The sequence below is a fragment of the Rhinolophus sinicus genome, linkage group LG05, assembly GCF_036562045.2.
Source record: "Rhinolophus sinicus isolate RSC01 linkage group LG05, ASM3656204v1, whole genome shotgun sequence".
NCBI classification, from domain to species: domain Eukaryota; kingdom Metazoa; phylum Chordata; class Mammalia; order Chiroptera; family Rhinolophidae; genus Rhinolophus; species Rhinolophus sinicus.
Genome location: NC_133755.1, coordinates 142,646,840 through 142,671,278, shown reverse-complemented (window position 1 = coordinate 142,671,278; position 24,439 = coordinate 142,646,840). Strand labels below are relative to the sequence as shown.

Here is a 24,439-nt window from a genome sequence, read left to right as displayed (position 1 = left end):
CCTTAAGAATCTTAAAATAATTTACTTATAAGTGAAGGAATTTACTCCCACATGCAGAATATACAAAGAATAATGTCCTATAAACAAAATAACACATGATAATTATTCAGCAATGTTGACAGTAAATATTCTATATACAATAATAGAAAATGAAGAGAATTTGCCTTGGGCTTTTCTAAGAGTTTTATGTGTATTAACTCATAAACTTTCTCTTGTAATTTCCTAAAACTTTGCCAAATGCCTAAAATTCACTTTGGGAAATAAAGCACTATTGATTCTGCTTACTTGTGTATTTTAAATAGCATGTGTGATACAGGCTGTGCATATCATGTTTATAGTTTAAGCAAAGGACTGTCCTGTGCGTTTGGCTTCCCCATCCAAGAGATGGCGAATGCGAAGTGAATGTGTCAGGTTATCACTCCTTTCCTAGCAACACTCTGTTTGCCTCCGTAAATCATCACCCTTTACCCATTCACTTGGAATAAACATAACCACTGACTTATGTTCCAATGTGCATTTAACATTGTTAAATAACTCAATTTTAAAGCACTGCATTACATTATGCATCTAGGCCTAATTTGTCAAATTATATCTCTTATAGTGCAAAGAGACCTAGGATATGTAAATCAATAAAAAGGGGTTATCCTATTTTTTTTTATTGTAGTATCTGAACTTGGAATGATGCTAATTGTGGACATGAAAGGATTAAATACTATAAAGTAACCATATCAACAGTATGAGGTTGGATCCTCTGAGGCATCTTATTTTTCACAAACACTTAAGAGAACGGAAAGCTAACATTCACTTTTTCTTGACAGAGCCCAAGTCTGTATTGATAGCTGAGAAGGGAAAAATCAACATATTTATTTTTACAATCAACACATTGTAATCTATGGTCTTCTTTTTATACATCGTGCAGAACAGAGGACTGATTTCAGTGGGTCTAGCAGTTTCAGAAATGGAGCATTTTATGAATGATACAAAAGTAATACAAAAGTTCCAAAGTAAGATACCTGGAACTGGAAATTCTGATGAAGTAGAAACTACTTTTCAATTTTCTCAAGGTGCTCATTTAATAATGTTTCCTGGTGCTTGGGAGATTCTCTTCTTCAACTCTGTCTCACTGCACCCGAAAACAAAGATAAATGGACCCATAACATATCCATCTCAAAAGGCAAGACAGAGAAATGGTATTTCTGCACCCAGCAAAGAATTGTGCCAGGACGATGTGATAGGCTCTCCAAAACCCAGTCATGATGTTTATTCCGGTTTGGATTTAATCAAAAGTGCTCTATGGAGTTTTAATTAAAAAAAAAAAAAAAAAAAAGAAAGAAAGAACTATTACTTTCTTGAGCTATTACAAAAGAATGATTATCTAGTAACATATTGTTCTCACCAAAACAGATGAAACTTCAGTACATCCTTCCAAATCCACTCATGATTTAATCTTGAATTGAGCAACCTGGAACAAAAGAATCAATTTCCTTTTTAAGAAACAAATGTTTAATCACCACACTAAACCCAAACCAACCTGCAAAATCCTCAGGACTGGCAAAAAAGCAAGAATAAAAACAAAAGACACTTGAAAATTTTTTCAAAGACACAGCTAGCACTCTCCGGTATTATTAAATCATTCAAGTTTGTCTTTGGCAAATCTGAGTACCCTACTCTTTTGTCCTTTTTTCAGTTGCTACTACTCCTCCCCATCATCTCATCTGAGGTTCGTAGAGCTATCAAATCCATCCCTAAACTTTAATTTAAATATGGAGGGAAATATGCAGAAATCATTTTCTAAGAAATTTCAATCATATTCCTTTTTTCTAAAGTTTTCATATTTTAAATTAAATTCTAAAGAAAACATCTCTTGAGTACCCATTCTGTTTTAAATTCTGGGAAAAAGAGTGAAGAAGAGGCCTAAACCCTTTATCTGGCTTCTCACAGTGTAGCAGGGGAAATAGAATTATAACAAATGACTAGCCTACACTGAACTAAGATTATGAAAGAACAGTGTTAAAGGCACAGAGGAAAAAAGACATTTTACTCTCTATTTTTGGGGTTATGGATAACTTGGAAGAAGTACTAAGTCTGAGGTATTTCAGGGACTTTAATCTGGAAATATCCAGGAAGAATTGAATATTTGGGTCTGAGGCTCTGCCAGACATCACAACTGAAGATATTAATTTGAAAATCACCAGTGTCGTCCATCTTTAGATAATAGAGAAATGTGTACATGAGTATTTTGCAAAGCCTATTACCTGGACTAACAATTTCATGAGAAGCTTTGAAGAAAATAGAGCTCTAGAATAAAATAAGATTAAGGAATACCACATGCTTTACTCTTGGCTTTGAAAATCTGTAAACGACATTAACATTTTAAAGGTACGGACAAGTCCTACATTTATTCAACATGTAGGAAGGGAACCAGAAGAAATTTTTGTTAAGGAAGCCAAAAGAACAAGAAACATTAAGAAGATAAACGTGATTATTTGTGTATATAATAGAAGAAGTCCCAACAGTTAAGAGTTGGCAAGGAGAATGTCTTACTCAGTGTGTTGTTCCAGAACCCAGCATAGATCATGCCATATATTGTGTGGCCAATGAATGTTTAGCAGATTAATCAGTTAATAAAGGCATGCATCAGTAAAAAAGGACTTCTACACACATTTCCATTCAACATCCTACTAAATGACTATGAAGCTAGAGAAAAAGATTGGCAAAAGCACAAAAGAAAATCAGATAAAAGAACATCATTCCATTTTGGAGAAAGCTTCATAAAATGCATAGCATTTAGCACGAATTTACAAGTATATTCTTAGACTATATAGCAGTGGTACTCAATGAGAAGAAAGGGGGACAATTTTGCTCCCAAGTAACATTTAGCAACATCTGAAGACATTTTTGGTTGTCACAACTGGGGGCCGGGTGTGGCTACTTGTATCTATTGGATAGAAACCAGGGAGACAGCTAAACGTCTTACAACACACAGGACAGCCCCCCCACAGCAATGCATTATCTGGAACAAAGTCTCTAAGGCACTGCCACAAAAAATTACACAGACCAGAAAAACATGTGACCTTTTTATTTTCTAGATGGCACAGGATCACTTTTTTAAGCCAGCCAGAGCTTGCCCAAAGCTATCAGAGGTATATGTTGGCAAGCATTTGCTGAGATGACTTTTCTCTAAAGAAAATAATTAACAAGTCCACCCTTTCTGGATTCTTTACTATTAAAATAAGCATCCAAAGATCTGTGCAAATCAGTTTGCCTTAGGTTTTAGAGCCTAAGAGTGGCAGTGTTTTCACCTAAAAGAGCAGCTCAGGCTAATGAAAACAAAAAGTCATCTTTTGGAAAATGCCACGTCTGGATAAAATCTTCATCTGTGTAAGAATGAGAAAAGAGAGAAGATCAGAAAGAAAAAGGAAAAAGCAAAATTTAGCAGACTGTGCTTAAAGTCTTCCAAACATAAAAGAAGGAAATAGATTCTGGAGTAAAAGTGTGAAAATTAAAGACTGTTTTAGGTAAAGGCAGAGATGCAAAGAAATTTTGACTAAAATAATGAAAGAATGTGAGGAAACTCCAGAGCTACAGCAGAACTAAAATTCCCATTAGAGGCGATTAAAATGGATGTGACCAAATCAAATTGGTAATAAGGAGAGAACATTTGACAAATCTAAATCCAAAGGTAACGGACAGAAGTGAAAGTGACAGGAAAATTTAGTTACGGAAGAAAGGAAATAAAGATCCAACCCAAGAAAGTCTTTCTGACAAAACTGAAAGAAACTAATCTAACACACACAAAGCAATCTGCCTAAAGTTAGAAAGTAAAACAAATTTAGATTTTAAAGCTTCAATAAATATCAGGCTAAAATAATAAAATGAGACTCATTTTGGAAATAGTGGAAATCTGGGATTATAGAACAATATACGAATACTAAGGCATGAAAGAAGAGAATAATTTGCCTACAGATGGATAAAAATTAGGTTAATATTAGACTTCCTGAATAATACTAAGCACCAAAGGAAAACAGGGCAGAATATATGTGTATATACACATGCAAATCTGTGAAAACTAATAAGAGAAAAATTACATACACATAACTGTGATGAGCAACTTGTATTTACACTGTCAGTCTGTGGCAAATTTATTAGGTTGGTGCAAAAGTAATTGCGGTTTCAGAAGTTAAAAACAATTGCAAAAACCGCAATTACTTTTGCACCAACCTAATAGTATGTAAAAGAATGTTAAAAATGTGATTTTATATTTTAATAAGATTGACTAAATAGTTATTTATTAACAAGAATAGATATTTCCAACATCAAACATTACTGATAGTTTTATAAATTATATTTTCATCATAATGTCTATCCCCTCTATTTGCAATTACTTCATCACCACCCTCCGTTTTCCAGCTCAAATGCAGTATTGTTTTGGTAAATTGGCCCTCTGAACAAAATTTTTAAATTCTCATTTGTAGCATTTGTCAATTGCTGTGGTGTTGATGTTCCCATCATGGTCAGTTTCCAGGTACCAATGATTTAACAGCCAGCTGTCATATTTAATGAGTATCTAATGATAGAGCTGGTAAGATCCACCACCCCTGAGGAGTATAACCTTCTCTGGTGAAGCAGTTCTGTACTTACCAGATTTCATTATGGCTAGCTGTTTGCATTTATGTTTTTATCACCAGACTAAGAATCACTTGCAGGTAAGGACTGTAACAACAATAGTAATAATGGCATCGCTAGTTTGGTAAAGAAGGGGAAAGTTGGCTGAGACTCTTGAATCTTTGACAAAAAAGGCTATTGGTGTGACAAATCGAAAAGAGCATTACAAAAATCCATCAGCAAATACCCGTACTTTATCAGTGGAGTTTAGCCTCCAAACTTGGGACAGAATCCTAAACTGCAGTCCACCCCAGAAGAGTCACAAAGACTCTTCGTGAGTTTCTGGCCTACATGAAAATGTGCCAGGTATTTACCTTTGTTCCTTTCTCCTAAACATGCAACATAATTAAATTTATTATCTTTCCACATAAACAATGACAAAGCCATGAAAGGTAATTTTAAGACGTAGAGCAGCCAGCTAACAGTCTGCTCCAGGTCTCCTGGGTTGGCTCCATCCTGATTACCAATAGGCTTTCTGAGGAGGTTACAAAAGGGAACATTTTCTCAAAAGAGGAAAGACTTCGGATTCCTGTAAGACATCAACGTAACAGGAGAGAAGCCAAAATCCCAACAAACTCAAAAGTCCATTCGGCGAATACCTGAGATTTTAACGCCTCTGATTATCCCACCCAAAGCTCTGCCCTCTGAAGTCCTGGTACTGTGGTGTCTCCGAGGAATTTCTATTGCTCCTGATCTGAGGCAGAGTCACTCCTCTAGGTGAAATGGAGGGCTGACGGGTGCTGTGAGTGGAAAAGAATTTTGAACTCTCACCAGAGGGCGGTAGTAACTCTAGGAGTCAGCAAACTTTTCCTTAAAGGGCCAGATAAGAAATATTTCAGACCTACAGACCATAGAAATACAATCTTTGTTGGTGTAGATCAAGGCTATGTAGTTCCCGTTTCATAACAATTAAATTTTCTTTAATTTTTAATAGCACTAAGTCAGAAAAGAGAAAATATTAATAATGATATAAAGAATAGAACCTAAGTATTTTGATCATTCCAACAAAATCAACAAAGAGAATAGAAGCAACATAATTGCAAGAGTCACCATCCTCTTCAGCATTGAGCAGCAGCAATATTTCCGAATATGTCTCATCTAGCAGTCATGACCATCTCTTTTAGACAGAAGAAAGCCAAGCAAACATTTTCTTGTTATGTCAGAACCTTAAATTATGTTTCATATAGAATTCTATTTTTAATGTGCAATCTGTGAAAACAAGAATTATTCAAATTAAACTTTATTTTGAACATGGGTTTAACATTTAGATGACCATTTGAGAATGTGAGGCGTTTTATACATTTTGCAAAAGTTCTTCTCTGACACTATGTCTGTACAGCCAAAATGATAACCACAATAGAGTCAATCCAGCATTTGCAGCTCTCTTTACAAGCAAATCAGATTGCTACATGGTCACTCAGTTGATCAATGCATAATTGATTGTGAAGATAGCCAGAAATACCAGCCAGTTGGTTAACTATGTGGTGATATAGACAAAGTCAATGAAATTGCAGCAAGGAAATTAAAATAATGTAATCAAAATTGCTCAGATCAAAGGGAACATTTGAATGAATAAGACCTAAACTATATTCAATTTTTTTCTTTTAGAAAGTTCTGAATACTTCATGATTAAAATTCTTGATGTTTATTAACTACCTCTAGCAATCTCTTATATATAACATGCTTGAAATATGCTCTCCAACCCTCCATCACCACTTTGCATGTATTAAAATGAAAACAAAAGCATGAAATAGTATGTTTTTTGAAGCAGCCACAGACAGCAAGGTTATTTAACCAATTATTTTACATAAATAATATTGAACATATCAGCAAACTACCTAGAAAGAATGGTCAATAAAGCAAAAGTAAGAGAAAATTACAGAAGAAAGTAAATATTAAAACCAGCTTTTAAGAAAGAACAAAGTAGATAAGAACTTGAGAACATAATTCAAAAGTTAAAATTTAATAAATCATTTAATGTTGTATATAATATATATTATATGTATATCTAACACATATACAAAATTAAGTGATATTGGAATTACATGTATTTTATTTTATAAATGCTATGTAATTTCAAACGTATTATCACCTCTTGCATAGAAAGGATACTCTGGCTGATTTTTTTTAAAAAAACCTTTACATCCACAATATTTGTATAGTACAGTATACTATACCAGGTATAGTATATTATAATACCATAAAATTCTATGTGTTTAATATTAAAATTCTCATTGCAAATGAGCTTTATGTGATACTTTTACACCTTTTTCCATTCATAGTTTCATTTGAGCCTCACAGCCCTGTCCAGTAGGTCAATCAAGAATTAACATCAGTCATATTTTAGAGATGAGGTACCTGCAGGTCAAATGAATGAGGTGACTTTCCCGAGGTCACACTAACAGCTTACGGGTGAAACTGACATATGATCACAGTGTCGTGACCTTTTCCACTAAACAATTCTGCTTTCCATCATATCAATACTGAGATGTGGAAAATCAGTTATTTTACACATAATCAATCTTTCTCTAGAAACTTGCTAAAAAGTTATGTAAACATGTATAATGTACATGTTTATCAAGAAGAGTCAGAATAAGTTACATCACCCCAGTGAGTTATTATAATTGTCTTTGATTGTAGAACCAAATGAAAACACACTCAATCTCAGCCTCATTTGAGTTCATATTTTAAGAACTTAATTACCTATTTGTCCAGACACACTGCGCTAACCACAGGGGAAGGAAAACACTTGTGTCTGTTTCAGACAGGTTGATATGGGAGCAATAATTCCTTGTTGTTTTAGAACTGTAATGTTAAATTATCAATATTTAATGAGTGAGATAAATTGGTGCACATACTTTCTTTAAACTAAGTTTCTCTTTTCTCTTCTTCTTTAGTTGTGCCCTGTCAAAAACACAGTAAAATAAATAAAACATTGAAACGTAGGCCTAGGAACAAGTCTAGATTTTTACTATCAGTAGAGTCTATACTTAATCAACACTAAGAATGAGAAATAACTAAAGGAGGCTTTCCAGCGACTTTACAATATGTGGAAAGTTAAGTTTTCCCCTTTATAGCAGTAAAGCAGTTTTGCTTCTGCATCTGCATAGTGTTGAAAACATGATTATTAGAAAAAAAAAGCCAGTTGGTTTTGGCTATGGTGAGAAAAAAAGATGCTCTCTAATTCTCCACCCTCTACTGTATCCTTTATGAGTCCCCTTCAAAGGCATTCATTTCCCACTTAATATCTTCATGATAATTCAGATTCTGCAGCATTTGTTGAGTGTCTGTTATCTGCCAGGGATTGTGAAAGGCTCTCCACATAGTTCATTATTATTTAACTATTCAAGTCTACCTTTCTTCATGTTTACAAATGAATGAGAACATTTAGAGTCCTTCATGGCTCATGGCTTTTATCATTAATGCTTCTCCCTTAATTTTGTTTTGCTTTGTTTTCTTTGGCTTCATATCAATGTCGTGACTGCTATTATTTTCTTTTCGCAAATTTTAGTCACAATTTCTTGAGTTTTTATGATACACCGGACCCAATACAAATACTTTATAGACACTATCTTATTTTATCATACTTGAATTCAAAATCATAAAGTAGGCATCATTATCCCTCTTTGCAGGTGGGAAATATAAAACTGAAAGTTTCATTCATCAGAGGTCACACATTCATTCAGTTGCAAATCTGGAACTCAAATCTAAGACTATCTGATTTCAGATCTCAGGTTTTTAATTCTAACCAACCAAGTATCTGCTTTGTTATGTTATTGTATACACTGAGACAACCTACATAAATATAGATTAAAATTATATATTTATCGTGGATATTCCTGCAACAGTTTATACAGAAGAGGAATAATTCATCCACCTTCCTTTCACACATTACCCTCCCCATTACCCCCTCTGCTTCAGCCATGGCCCATGAGAATGTCTTAATATCTTTCTATTGACGATAAAAAATGCACCAGGTTAACTAATGTATTCATAGGTGGTAACTCTGCACTCCCCTGGAGAGGGCTGGGGAAAAAAATATGTTCTCCCTGTCAAGCTAAAGCATATTTCAATTAGTACACGTAGCAGATAAAGAGAAACTGAATTCCTCCGTACTTCTCCCATTTTTTTTGTTCTCTTAAATCTGGGATGTCCTTATTGTTTTGACCAATATAGCACAAAGAAAGTGATGCTATGCTATTTGTAAGCCAAACTTTTAAGAGGACTGGATGCTTCTACCTTGGTCTCTCAAAGCTCTGAATCACCATGGACGAAGTCTAACTAGCCTGGTAGAAAAAATTCATGGAAAATCTTGGAGATTATATGAAAATAGAAACAGGCTTAATTGAACCCAGTCTTCCACCCATACCTACCAAGGTTCTAGGCAAGGTTCCAGGCATAAATCCCATTCCCAGGAAACAGACCAGATTTGTGTACAAGAGATAATTGGGAAGTTCTCCTAAGAATGACACTTAGGAGAGATGAGCAAAGCAGACCGAGCAGAGGGAGATGTTCAACCGTGACACAGTTGCAACAGGTGAGTCTGGAGCTTAAATCACCCTTGAGAGTGGTTCTGTCTTAAGGCAAAGAGGCAGAGCCTTTACGCTTCAGCATGAGGAGTCATTGGATGCAGGCTATGCCCACCCAAGCAGTAGGCAGTGTCCCCTTGGACAAGAAGGCTCAGTCCTAAGGGGCTCTGAGCAGTGTACCACAGCATCCGCTAAATGAAGTTTCAGTGGCAAACATTAGTCAATTGATTGACTTTAATTCATGGGATTTCAAGAGAGAAACCACTCTGGCATAAAAGCTTTAATCCCCTGTATTCAGCTAGACCATCAAATCAAAAAGAGCTTAATCTTGCATTATACCACGTTTCCCTGAAAATAAGGCTAGGTCTTATATAAATTTTTGCTCCAAAATATGCATTAGGACTTATGTTCAGGGAATGTCATCCTGAAAAATCATGCTAGTGCTTATTTTCCAATTACGTCTTATATTCGGGGAAACACGGTATGTTAAAATAAATACTGTCTTATTCCTTCCAGCTTTTCTAAGTATAAAGAATACTAAGTGTGAGACCAAAGAAACTGTTTGTTAGCCATGTGATCTCAGGCAAGTCACTTACACAACAATGGATTGAGTTTCTATTGTGCGTAGAACAGTGCACTGGGATACCCTGAGGAAAAAGGCTGCCCCCGCCTTAAGAAAATGAGGAGGTGAAGTCCATGACCTTCTCAGAGCTTCAGAGGCCTCACTGCAAAATGGAGACAATTCTACTGCCTAAATTGTATACTAGATCTTTGTCAGCAGTTAATAATAGATCCATGTAAAATTGTACAAAAATGATAAAGGACTATAGAAAGTTATTGTTAGCTTAATAATAATGACATTTTCCTTACTGTAAAATAGCTCATACCAAAAAAAAAAATCAATGAAAATGTATGTGTATTTGTATTTATTATCTTAAGAATGTACTTGAAAATAAATGCTAATGTTCAGTTTATAAAAAATGCAAAATAACTTTTCCTTAAATGGCTTTTATTTAGGAGTCTATGCAAATCAGTTTTCATTGTTCTTCCTTTTCTACAAAGGTATGGATAGTCTGTTTAACTATGTATTGCTAGCATGTAAGTTATATTACATTTTTACAAAATGTCCTAAATTAAAATTGACAAGATTCTTCTTCCAATTCTATCCCAATAGTTATTTTCTGACAACCATATTCTTCAAACTAATTTTAGTGGAAAGGTAGAAAAATCAAATTAATATTACTCTACTAAGAATTTCTTGTCCAAAATTCTTCCCATTCCAGAGTTCTTTTATTAGATTTTGGCTCCATTTTTGTCCTAATTGGATGTATACAGAATCAGTTACAGAAGCATATAGAGAAAAAAAAAATCAAGTCTGATTGTGTTACACTAATAAGAAAACCTTCATTCCACATACCTCTGATTCCCTAGACAGACAACTTATGAAACAGGTTATCTCACACTAGGCTGTAAATAATATCACTGTCAAAATTAGAGAAGGAATTGTTTTTTGTTTTTTGTGGGGTTTTTTGACAAATTAATTTTCAGTTTCAAATGGCCCGAACAGCTCTGAACCTTTGTCATACTTTTAAGCTTTATTAAATTATTAGATGCAGGTCTTGATGAAGTGGTGCTTTCTCTTAATCACAGCAAGAAGGAAGCTATCACCTTTCTCTGGGCCAGTGTTCTCATTTTGCTTTCATGTAATAGTCTGAAGAACCTACTGAGCCTGTTTTCTCTTGTTGCCCCAATCAATAAGAACATGGTTTTGCCACAACTTAAACTAAATGAAATGACTCCACCCAAGAGCTCTACTCATTCAACTGTTTAGAACTCTTTTTTAACCTATTTAGGTAAGCAATGAGGTTTTACTCATTCAAAATCTCACCTTTTTATTGAGGTGTTTGAATGGTTTCTTTTTCTTTCCATAACAGGTAGATTATCGGGCCCAAGTTACCTCTTCATTAGTATCTGGCACAGAACCTAAACATCTCAACTAAATATGTGCTCAAGTTCTTGTAAAACAGTAATTTTTTTTAACGACCGATGTTCTGCACATCCCTACAGCCCACCTCTATTTGGTTGGGATACTTCTGCAGCCGAGCAGAAACTCAAATCAGGCTCCCACATGTTCACAGTGGCATGTCAGCTCTGTGGTCCATGCAGCTGGTGTTTCATGCATGATGTTTTCCTGAATTCAACAACACAAAATCCTGGCCTTTAGGGCATTCATCAGAGAATTTTCCTGAGAACTGACTTCCTTCTAGCATCTGCCAAAGACTCACTTAAGACAATGACGATTTGATACAAATGGGATAAGGAACACTTTAATTATCCATGATTCCTGGATACTGTAAACATGATACCTTTATCATCAGCTACCCAGAAGCTTATCAAGAGTTTACAGAAACAAGCACTTTCATGTTCTCTTGTTGGAAGTAAAAACTTATTCGAACTACCTCTTGAGCACTTAACAATGTGAACTAAAATGGAAAATGCACATTTGATTTGACCTAAAAACTGTATGTTCAAATATTTATTCTAAGAAAATTATTAGAATTTGCACAAAGTTGCATGGATGCTGACTGAAACATTTTTATAATGCAGATAATTGGAAATAACCTTAAAACTCATAGATACAAGATTAATTAAATTAAGTACGACATACAGCAATACAATGGGATATCATAAAGTTAGTAGACAGACCAAGGTAGCTCTCTCTGTCTATATAGATCTGTCAAGATTATTGCTAAGCAAAAAAAAAGAGGGGAGGGGGAAGCAAGTATAATTTGATTTTTTTGTTTAAATTTGTATAAATGTACATGTGCATATAACAAGTGTAGAACTACAAATGCAGCTATTTAATGTTGTTGGAATCTCCTTCACTTCAGACTTTGTACACTTTTGTATTTTCATCTTTTTTATAATGAGCCTACATTATTTTATTTTAGAAAAAATTAATTTATTCATTACAAAAACATTCTGAATGAAATCAAATTGTGCCATATTACCTTAGTTCCCACTTGAAGTTTTAAAATTTAATCTTAAATTCTCAGATTTATAAAAAAAGATGACTAAGAAAATTTGAACAATGTTTCTTTGAAAAACTGTGGTAAATCACAATAACAATTGCTAACATCTACTCCTCTGCTAAATGCTTTACATGTTGTTGTTTTTGTTTTTTGTGTTTTTTTTTTTTTAATATTCACAACTATCTAAAAGGCACTATTATCAAGGTACAATTAACAAAGATGCTATTATGATTCACATTTTACAAATGAGCAAATTAAGATTTAGATATATTGAGTAACTTAGCCAGTTTACAGTAGAATTGAAACACTAAACTAAATATGTCTGACTCAACAACCAATGGTTTTAACCATTAGGCTATTTCACTACTTTATTATAGTAAGGCCATGCATGGTCAGGAAAAGAATAGCTACTATTTGCATGTTAGATATGACATATTTAAAATAGGGATTAAAGGCTTTTAAAAAGTTGAAAGAACTGTGGGGAAGAAGGTCAGAGAGGCCTCCACCTGTATCTGAGTCAGAAGGTCAGAAGCAGGTGGTTCTTAACAGCTTACAGAAGCATCTACATCTCTTTAAAGTCTCTGCAGAGCTTCCATGAACTATCTCAATCCATGATAGGAAAGCAGGGGCTTCTCAAGAGCTTGTTGGAAAGCCTCCATGGCATCTCAGTTCTGCTCATACATCTGGCCACAACTGCCTCAGCAGGATATTGGATTCTTCTATTCTAATTTCCAGTCTCACCCAGTGCCTCACATTGGCAAACTCTAAGCTGAGGCTACATGGAGCAAAGGATTCTGGGAAATATAATTCCTGGCTATTCTACAGTGCAGAAGGGACCTTAGAAAGAAGAGGTGGAATGCTGAATTCACAACAGATAATCCAAAAATCTGGATTTGCTGCATAATGTCTATATATGTATACATATAAAACCATGTAGAGTTATATAGAAACACATACATTCTTATATACGTATGTATGTTTTAGGTGTATATAGGCAGCATAGCATAATAATTAAGAACATTGACTCTGAAGCCAGATGGCTTGTTTTCAAATCCTGGTTCCCCCGTTTACTATGGGGGAACTTTGGGCAAGTTGCTTAATCTCTCTATGCCTCAGTTTTTTCATCTTTAAAAAAAGAATAATAATATTACCTACTTCATAGGATTATTGTGAGGGTTACCATAAATTACATATAGTTTACAATATTGACTGGCAAATAGTAGTGCTGTATAATACTTTGATTATTATTGTTATATTAGCTTTTGTTTGACATAATAAAGTATTTTAGTATGCAATGTCAAAGAAAAGTTCACTTTTTTGAGACAATGTATGGCAAAATTTCATCAGTTTACTTTGTTTTCGTTGAAGTTCAGAAATAAATTTAGCACATGTTCAAATTAACTAACTTATGCCAGTTTCTGATAAATCTATTCATTAACTACTCTTGATAGATTTTTATTCTGAATTTTATCTTCCATTGTCCCATTTATCAATTTGGAAGGTTGTGGAATATACATATAAAAAGGGATTTCAGAAAAGAAAGAAAAGGAGAAGGAAGTAGACTTTCTCTTATAGTCTATATTACTTTAGTTCTAACTTCCCCTCTCCCTTAATACTACTAGGCTCTTCTTTAGACTTATTTTCAATTTATTTCAGTTATTTTTTCTGATTATTACATAATTCATTTCTAAGAGGTTTTTATATTTCCTATTAACTGAGCTTTCCAATTTTCCTTAGGAAACTCATTAACTATGATTTAATAAAAATATATATATTTTTGAAATCCTTGCCACAATTTTACAATTTGCCCTTGAGTAAGAAACAAAGTTGCCCATGTGAGAAATAATTCAAATGCAAACCAAATGCCTGGAATTCTGAGCACCTGTCCTATTATTTGTTAAAACCATTGATTGTTTTCACCATACAATGTATCTTAAAATGTAGGATAATTTCTTCCCAAGGAACAGCAGATGGACCTCGATTTCGATCTCTCGAAGTTGTATTTCCCTCTATCTGTGGTGTCCCCAGTTGCCCTTAAAAAGGAATTTCAAATGTCATAAATTTCATGTGCATTTCCTTTTTAAAGTCAGATGATTTCCCACATGTCTTTATGGAAAAATATCCACCCTCATTATCCCTCTCTTTGAGATGGTCTTCGGAGCCCCACTAAGTGAATTTTGTAGAAGGTGCCCAGCTTACATTTTTACAGCAGACCATTTCAAACTCACCCAACAAATCTGGTGACAATTCACATATCCATTTTCTCATGAAGCGTTAATAAACCAGCAGACAGATTTCACTTTTATATAGTTGTGAGAGATTAAGTAAATTGAGGTAATGTCTCCCCCACACACACATACACACAGAATATGTAGATGTGATTACTTCTACCTCAACCTGTCAGTTTATTCTTAAAATTCAAAAGGAATCAGGAGATTAATAAATGTAGTTTGCATGCCCTTTGAAATCATGATAGGTTCTTCTCTTTTGACAAGCTTGATAATGGATTTTGGAATGCATAGGGAAAAATTGCTGACATTTAAAAAATCTATACCACTAACTCCCATAAATGCAATTTTCAAATATACAATAGTTCTACCTGCCACAACAGCATTTAACATTTATAAAAATTTAAAGCATCAAAAATATCTTCCTCTTTTTGTTGAACAGCCCAATTTAGTAGACACACACACACATACACACACAAGTTAATTCTTCCTTGATGTTTGCATTGTTGAAAGAGCATAAATAATGGTAATCACACTAAAAGGGGAATCTTGAGTTTCCATATTATTTCCATTGAGCTCATGTTTCAGTCTCATAGATAGCCTAACCCACTCCTATCCTTGTTTTATGACTATGAAAAAAACTAAAAGGAAATCTACGTTTCTGTGGATAACAAGTAATTTCCCTTTGCTTGGCCTTCTCTGAGGTCATGGACTCCAAAGTTAACCGATGTCAAAAACAACATCAACAGGTCAAAGTACATTTGGTAATGGAGGAGAGAGGGCTAGTTCAAGATACCTATGGCCCAGGTCCCTGTCCTGCTGTCCTGCTCTTAAAAGTGAGAACAATAGGCAGAGGTCCAGATTCCAGTAGCAAATCCTCGGGTATTCCTGCTCTCTTGGAGTTCTATAGGCAGTGCTACTGTGTTTCCCCGAAAATAAGACCTAGCTGGACCATCAGCTCTAAGGTGTCTTTTGGAGCAAACATTAATATAAGACCCAGTATTATATTATATTATATTATATTATATTATATTATATTATATTATATTATATTATATTATATTATATTATATTATATTAGACCTGGTCTTACATTATAGTAAAATAAGACCGGGTCTTATGTTAATTTTAGCTGCAAAAGACGCATTAGAGCTGATGGTCCGGCTAGGTCTTATTTTCAGGAAAACATGGTATTTGAGACATGTTATAGGCAAGATTGAGAGCCCCAGTGTATCCCGAGAGCAGGTTTCATAAAGCTGGCCTCCACTGAGCCATTATAAAGGAAGTAAAAACCACAGGCTCCCGCCCAAGTGGTAATTGCCACAGAGCTCCCTCTTGACCAGGGCATTCTAGTGCTACTAGACTCTCCAACAGAAATCCTGTGTCCCTTAATGCAGAACTTCAGGAAACTTGCTTTGCCACTACCCTGATTCCTGGATCCTTAGGACTCATCCATTCTGAGTTGCATGTTACTTCCTAACCTGTGTCATCTGAACCCGTCTAACCTAGCTTAATTATAACACCGAGACACCACCACTGCCATCTGGTACTAAACCACCTGTTTTTCCTGATTTCTTATCTCTACGCAAACAACAATGGATTAACAAGAGTTACTACCATGAAGTAGCCTGCTTACCACATGGCAGGGGTTCTGTTTGGAGCTTCACAAGCATGATCTCACCTATTCTTCACAAGCTCGTAGGAGGAAATACTGAGTGCTCTCACCCTACAGGTGAGGAAATTGAAACCCAGGGATTAGGAAGCTTCCTGTTATAGAGCTAGTGAGTGACAGAGCCTGGCTTTGCACACACATCAAGCTGAGCATGGACTGTGTTAGTCACTTCACCACCACTTCTAATTGTAGAAACAAGCTGGGCTCTGCCTTGGAAACAGAACCAGGCCAAGGCAGTACATTTATGTATTATTAAGAAAAATATTCTATTGAAGCAAGAGCATTTCTCAGTAGTACTTCAAAAATAATATATGTGGATATAACACACACACACACACACACACACACAAAATAAATTCATAAACCACTTTTCTATGATCCTCCACTGCTCCATCAGAGATCCTAAGGCCCCTCATGCTTATCTAAGTAACCTTTATTCTGAAGGCACCTAGTTTCAGAAATCCAACTAAGCCCACTTCACTTTAATTCACACAGATCTGTGCCTTCATCATTGGCTACATGGTATTCAAAAAAGCAGTGTCCAACCTGGCCAACCACATTTGGGTGGGCAGAGGTTTGAGAAGACAGTGCATCTGCCTGGCATGCCTTATCTGTCTCTGGAAGGTGGCAATAGTCCCTCATGTGAGTTCTTGCATTCATTCTACCACTCCCCTAATATGTTCCCCACAATGCCGCCACAGTGCTCTTTTCAAAACACAAATCTGATCCTGTCTCTTGTTCTAGAACACTGTTCCCTCTCCTCTCCCCCTAGTCAGTTCACTTTATCCTTCAGTTCAGATTTCAACAACCCCAACCATCACTTCCTGGAGAAACCTCCCCACCGGCTTTTCTGACCTTGTTAAATTTAAAACAGATTCTTTAAATTATTAAATTGAGTTATTATATGTCCTTATAGTACCATGAACCTCTTCTTCATAGGTCAATTTCATATTTACAGCAGTTTACTTTTCTGTTTCAGCATCTCTCTAGCTACCAGTATAGTGCATGGCACTACACAGAGACTCATCAATACAGAGGGTGCCAAAATTTGTATACATATTTTAAGAAAGAAAAACTGTATTAAAATTATAATACTCAATATATACCGATAACAAAACATGAATACAAGTCATGTATGACTTCTGCAATTACAAGAGGTGCTCAGAGTGGTTACCATCAGCATCCAGACACTTCTGATTTCAGCGGACTATTGCTTGAGCAATGCTGACCAAAGTATCCACTTGCATACATTTTTTTTGGTACTCCTAGTATTTGTTAAATGAAGATATGTGATCTGGTAAAGAGAATGGGGGCATCAATTTGCATTCACACTTGGACACAGTTAAATTTGACTGCAGTGACCAATACCTAAAAGTTCATTAAAGTAAATGGCAAATGAAATCTTTACAAAGGATGACATTTTTACAATAGAAGTACCATAGCTCATACACAGTCCTAGAAAATTTTGTGTGAGATAAATTACGATAAAGAAAAAAAGTTACATTTCTTATAGTTATGAGACAATTGCTTCAATAGTTCATGTTTTAAGCTTTGTATCAAAATAACTTGCTAATTATACTATGCCTAGGAAACCTATTTCTCCATGATTCTAGGAAGTATGTTACTTCTTTCTTTCAAGACAATATGAATGAATTCCTATCTTGCCTTGAAGGCATTTAACTGAAATATCATATGGAGGAATATTCCTGGCTATTTCACTCCTTAATCTCCAAGTTAAAATGAATCACCAAACACCATTCTTTTGCCTGGTTCATGTATTACAAAGTGACAACCCAACATCAAATCATGGTTCTAGTGTGCCTGCAACACTCAAGACACACATTCGAATGACTTTTTTGTTTCTCCCCTTTTTTACTCTTTAACATGCTGATAATCAGAACAAATTGATTTTGTTTCTCAGATTGCTAAAATCCTCCCAACACTTTCTTCAACACTGTTGCTGAATAAATCATTATAATGTTCCCCTGAAGTGAATGGAAAATTAATTTACACAACCAAGATGATCCTCCTAATAACAGGGTACATGGAATGGGGAAATTGGAAATCATTACCCAGCAAACATTATCTGCATTATTTTTGTAGCTGCTTTAGATTGCTTTGTAATAGAAAATTAGGAGACCGGCTGTGAAGAAGTTTAAGAGGGTCCCCTGAAGAGCGTCTGCCTTAAAATTGATTCTTTAAGAAAACATTAAAAAGCTATTGGAATTGATTGCCTGCTAATATAAAGAAAAAAACTCTTTGCCACCATTTGAGTTAAAAAAGAGCATTTTCATTCATGCATGTTATTAAAACTACTGGCCTGAAAGCCCCTGTAGAAAGATAAAGGATATGGATGGGATATTAAAACAGCAATTTTTACCTTATCTGGGATTCAAACTTAATATGTTGCTTTTATTAATTTAGCAAGAACCATTAGTTAGGATGTCAAAGAGTGGATTTACAATTAAAGTGCTATAAAATGGTGATATCTTTAATAAACAATGGACCAGGAATTTTTCATTAATCTTCCAAGCATGAGGTATACCCCTACAATGAATAAATACTAAATTTACAGTTTTCTTTATTGCTAAGTTTTCTGTTCAGCAGCAATAAAAGTCATAGCTGATAACACTCCTGATTAGCTGTTGAAGCTTTCCCTGAAATAAGGTAATGGCCAATCAGATCCCAGCAGTTGGCCAGATAGAAAGTGGCATTCACCATTTTAAAAACCATGTCTTTTGAGCTCAGAAAGGTTTCCATGGATCTGACGCAGTGGGCTATTGTTTGAGAAATTATATTGTAGACAAATATACAGACACATAAGCGAGCCCAATAGGGTGCCTTAACACTAAATTATTTTCTTTTTATCGGCTTTTGATTTTTACCACATTCCGTGGGAAATTGCCTTGTCTCTTTTAATACATGATAAGTAGGACTACTTAACAGCAAGGAATAATGAGTAAGAAATACCTTTTCAAGTGCAATATATTATTTTTTTTAAGTTATCTCAGATTTAGTTAAACGGCACCCTTACCCAATCACTCCCTTCATCTCTCCCGCTCTGTTTGAATAGATTGTGAATAATTTCCACACAGATGAACGATATAAGCAAATTTTCGGTAGAGAAATAGTAGTTTAGCTATAAAGCATGTAAACTAAAATTGCATTTCTAAAAGGAAAATGACAGCCCATGACACCTTGAAGCCATCTTAGTGCTGTCATTAGGTCCTTGGAGATGTAGTAGAAACAAATTTATAATGAGGTCCTGTGAGTACCTCAGTTATGAATCCTTTGGAGATATTGAAATGAGTCCACCTATATTATACTGAATTCTGCATTATTCGGCCTAACCTCGTAAAATGTTTGTCATATATCAACTTCAAATATTAACATGAAAACTTAAATGTTTTTTTGGACTAAACACCAGAATAATTATTTATTAAATTATATTCATCAAAACAGATTTCTTAATAAGATTTCTTATAACTACTTTATTAATATTTTATCTTTAGTTCATTAGTGGTGACCATTTCTGTATGTCCTGGTTTACCTGGGACAGTCTCGATCAAGTGATGTTGTTGTGGTAATTATTAATGAAGAACCTCTTTTACTCTCAAAGTGTCCTGGTTTGGAGGATAAATTATATGGCTGCTCTATAAGTAAATTCTGAAACATACAATTTTCGGTCATTTGTAATAGAACCTAGAGTCATGTTCTTTAAATGAGTTAGGCTTAAAGTTAAAAGAGCAAAGTTTTTATGCTTTCAAACAAATTTCAACCTCTCTGCCACCCAGAAAACTCCTTAAAATCCAAGACTACCGTGGATCCATAAGTCATCATTACAGATATTTAATTTTATTCATATCAGTGGTAAAGACAATTACAATAATTATTTTGTTAAAATGTAAATAAGTAATAGAAGAAATTAATAGAAATAATGAAAATTGATATTACCTTTGTTGATTTATAAACACATTCAAATTACAGTAGCCATATGTGAACTTAGTTAAAAAGATTTTAGTGATGAAAATAAGTAAAAATTCTCCATAAACTAGCTCCACAAAAGCAAGCATTGTTAACAGATCTTGGTCTACAGATACAAAAAACAGAGGTATATTAATTTTCAAATGGGTTCATAATATTTTAAACTGATCTTTTTATTCTGTTGCAGAAACCAGAAAGAAAAGATGTCTTAAATAACAAATATAATTATCTTTCCTTACCATATCTCTCAATTCTGATGAGAAAAGGCAAAGAACAAAATACCATATGTTGACAAAGAATAAAGGAAACCTGTATAGCATATGGCAACCCCAGCACTATGTGTACCTCTCTTGATCGACCCCTTTCATGTCCAAGTTCCTGGGCTTCTATAAATTCTCTTTATTTAAATTCTACCAGTATTAAACACCACACCGAAACTAAAACTGAAAAAGACAAAAAGGAGTGAAGTCAACATGAATACTTTAATTTTTTAAAAACTTTCAAAATCATCAATCCAGAGTCTTGTTTAAACTGAAAGGTCTATTTATTACAGGGATGTTATCTGTCAATGTATATTACAATTAATAGAGGTTTACTAATGTTTATGATAAAGACAATAATTATATTATGAAAATGCAAATGAGCAGTGGAAGAAATTAATAAAAATAATAAAAATTAAAATAATAGTCATTAATCTCATTATAGATTTGTACTTTTTGAAATTACATAAATCATATGTAATAAGGAGAGATTTTTATGAAATGATTCTTTTTGGGAGCTTTGGAATTTTCTTATTTCATAAAAGTTCTCACTAGTTAGATATTGGTATTTTCTATTCCAACCAATATGCTGGCACAAATAACCTCAAACATCAAATGTGTTGGATATTAAAATCATCTCAATGTTTCTCACTCTTGAAAGAGTCACAAAGCTAAAAACGTCTATGATTCTAATGGATAAGAATGTCAGTAAACAAAAGAGATATTTTTTTTTAGTAGAAATTAGGTGAAAAATGATTCTAAAACCATCTTCACGTATCAAAAGGCCAAAGGGGAACAGTGGAAGAAAGAAAGTGAGATTATCTGTATATCATGTAGCCCACTGACTTTCAAAAGTATAAGAAATTAGAAAGTGCCCATAATCCTTAAGTTAGCAGAGTTTATCTATTTTTTCTCATTTTAGTTCTTAATAAATCCAAATTGCTACTCCACTACACACACACAAAAGGAAAACCCGACAATAGTTCATTGGAAAACTGAGAAAATATGTATCTCTTAGTTTAACCTATAGAAGTTGAAAGAAGTTAGGAAATGAAAAAGGCAGAAAGTTAGTTTTATCATTTATAGCTTTTTTTAAAGAGTTGTAAAAGATTAAAAAACATTGTTGGTATATGTTTCAACCCGACTTAGTCTTTACAAAATAGATGAAAGGACACTTAAAAAGGAAATACTATTTACCTTTAAGTACTACCTCTTAAGTTGGTTTCAAACAAACAGAGGGCACATCAGCTAAATTGTTGTCCCTTGAGAAAAGTAGTACACACACACACACACACACACACACACACACACACACAGAAAGCCAAAGCTGATGGAATATCAAATATTTCCATTTTATACTGAAAAGTCCTGGTCAGTGTCAAGTTTCCTTAGAGATGTTTACAGTGATAAATGCAGAAGTACAAAATCTCACATATATTATCCCTCTTAAGAAAACACTGCTCTCACTTCCTATTACCACAATCTCTTGTCATGAAACTCCCCACAATATACTCTGTAACTTGAAAATAACAGAGCTTGAAATAGAAAAAATGGAGGGATTTCTGGTTAAGATAGCAGAGTAGGTAAACATTGTGCTTGCCTCCTCTCATGACCACATCAAAATTCCAATTAAACTACAGAACAGCCATCATAGAGTATGACCTGAAGTCTAGCTGAACAGAAGTCCTAGAACTAAGAACATACAGAAGAAGACGTGTTGGGACTGGTGGAAGGGGTAGAGACATGAAATGGGCTGGTCCCACACCTGCATGTGGGGATTGAAAAGTGGGAGGGATATCTCAACTGCAGAGGTCCCCCAGAGGAGTGAGGGGCCCTGACCCCACACCAGGCTCCCCAGCCCAGAGTTTCAGTGATAGGGAGAGAAGTCCCCACAACTATTGGCTGTGAAAACCAGCGGAGATTGTGGCTAAGAAAGACGGATGGTGGCTGGAGTTCCAGGAATCTCTCTTAAGGGACTTACTCGCTGATGGACTCATTCACTCTGAGCTCCAGTGCTAAGACGGCAGCTCCAAAGCTACCAGGGACATAAAGAGAGGAACTAAATTTTCTGGACCCAGGGCAAGGGCTAAAGAGGTAGCTTTCTCCCAGACAGAAGTGCTGGCAGAATTAATAATTGCTTTTATAGTCCTCCCACATCCTGGCATGCAGACACAGGTGGCTGTCATATCTGAGTCTCCATTAAGCTAGCTAACAATGTTGGTCCCACCCTGGTTATTCCCAAATTGTGGACCCATGCAAACTGCTTCCAGTGGCTTTTCCATACAAATGACCTATCGTGGCTCATGTTACAAACATTCCTAAAACTTCTCAAAGGGTCACAAACCCCAAACAAGCTCCATCTCACCTCCACATGGCCCATATGTCTTGCTGAGCAGCGACAGCCTAGCACTAGTGGCAATTGGCCTTGGTTCACGGCTTGGCCTCTCAAGGCACCTCCAAGCACAGTGTGAGTGGTGGCCATCTGCGGATTGATTTGTGGTTTATTCCAAGTGGCCCTGGGCAGAGCACAAACTGTGGCTGAACTTGGCCTTCAGATTTGCCCCTACCAGGTGGCCCTGGGATGGCACAAGCAGTGGCCAGTTTCAAAATGAGCTGAAGCATTATCCCGCTGCCTCCAAAAATGACAAAACTAAAGGGTCCACTGGAAAGGCACCAAAATCCCATTAAAGCAAATCCTGCTCAATAGGATCAGCCCCTCCACAAGAGCTTCTTCACTGTAGTCATAGCCAGTCCTCACAACCAATCAGCTTGAAGGTCGATCCCTCCCACTAATGTGCAAACAGCAACCAAGGCTCAATTACGACAGGAGAATACACACAGCCACACAAGGGACACACCTGGATTACCTGGCTCTACTGACCAGGGAGACTGTACCACTGGGTCCCACAGCACACTTACTACATAAGGCCACTCTATTAAAACAGGAAATATAGCAGCCCTATCTAATACATAGAAACAAACACAGGCAGTAATCAAAATGGGGAGACAAAGAAACATGTCCCAAATAAAATAACAGAACAAATCTCTAGGAAAGGAACTAAACAAAATGGAGACAAGCAATCTACCAGACGCAGAGTTCAAAACAATGGTCATAAGGATGCTCAATAATCTCAGGGAGAACTTCAACAAAGAGATAGGAAACATAAAAATGGAGATAGAAAACAAAAAAAGAACAAGTCAGAAATGAAGAATACAATAGCTAAAATTAAGACTACATTAGAGGGAATTAACAGTACATTAGATGAAGCAGCAGATCAAATCAGTGATTTAGAAGATAAGGTACAGAAAATACCCAAACAGACGAGCAGAAGGAAAGACTAATCCAAAAAAATGAGGATAGTTTAAGGGGCCTCTGGACAACATCAAACTTACCTATATTCACATCATAGGGGTACCAGAAGGAGAATAAAAAGAGCAAGGAATTAAAAACCTATTTGAAGAAATCATGACAGAAAACTTCTTTAACCTGGTAAATGAAATAGATATACAAGCCCAGGAAATGCAGAAAGTCCCAAACAATATAATCCAAAGAGGCCCACACTATGACACATCATAATTAACTGCCAAAGCTTAAAGACAAAGAAAGCATTTTAAAAGCAGCAAGAGAAAAGCAGTTACCTACAAGAGAGCCCCCATAAAATTGTCAGATTGTCTGATTTTTCAACAGAAAGTTTGTAGGCCAGAAGGGATGGGCATGAAATATTCAAAGTGATGAAATGCAAGAACCTATAACCAAGATTACTCTAACCAAAAAACTACCATGTTTCCCTGAAAATAAGATCTAGCCAGACAATCATCTTTTAGAGTAAAAATTAATATAAGACTGGTCTTATTTCACTATAATATAAGGCCAGGTATATAATATAATATAATGCAATATAATGTAATATAATGTAATATAATGTAATATAACATAATACCAGGTCTTATATTAATTTTTGCTCCAAAAGATGCATTAAAGTTGATTGTCTGACTAGGTCTTATTGTTGGGGAAACAGGGTATCACTTAGAATCAAAGGGCAGATAAAGAGCTTCACAGACAAGAAAA

The 24,439-nt window shown here is 35.2% G+C and overlaps 1 long non-coding RNA gene across 1 annotated transcript in view; it reads right to left on the bottom strand.

Annotated features, from left to right (window-relative positions):
- Positions 1-24,439, bottom strand: part of LOC141571698 (uncharacterized) — a 130,042-nt gene that overhangs the window by 8,141 nt on the left and 97,462 nt on the right. The window contains exon 3 of the long non-coding RNA XR_012496719.1: positions 1,397-1,462. This is a non-coding gene — a long non-coding RNA (uncharacterized LOC141571698). The remainder of the gene's footprint in view (positions 1-1,396; positions 1,463-24,439) is intronic.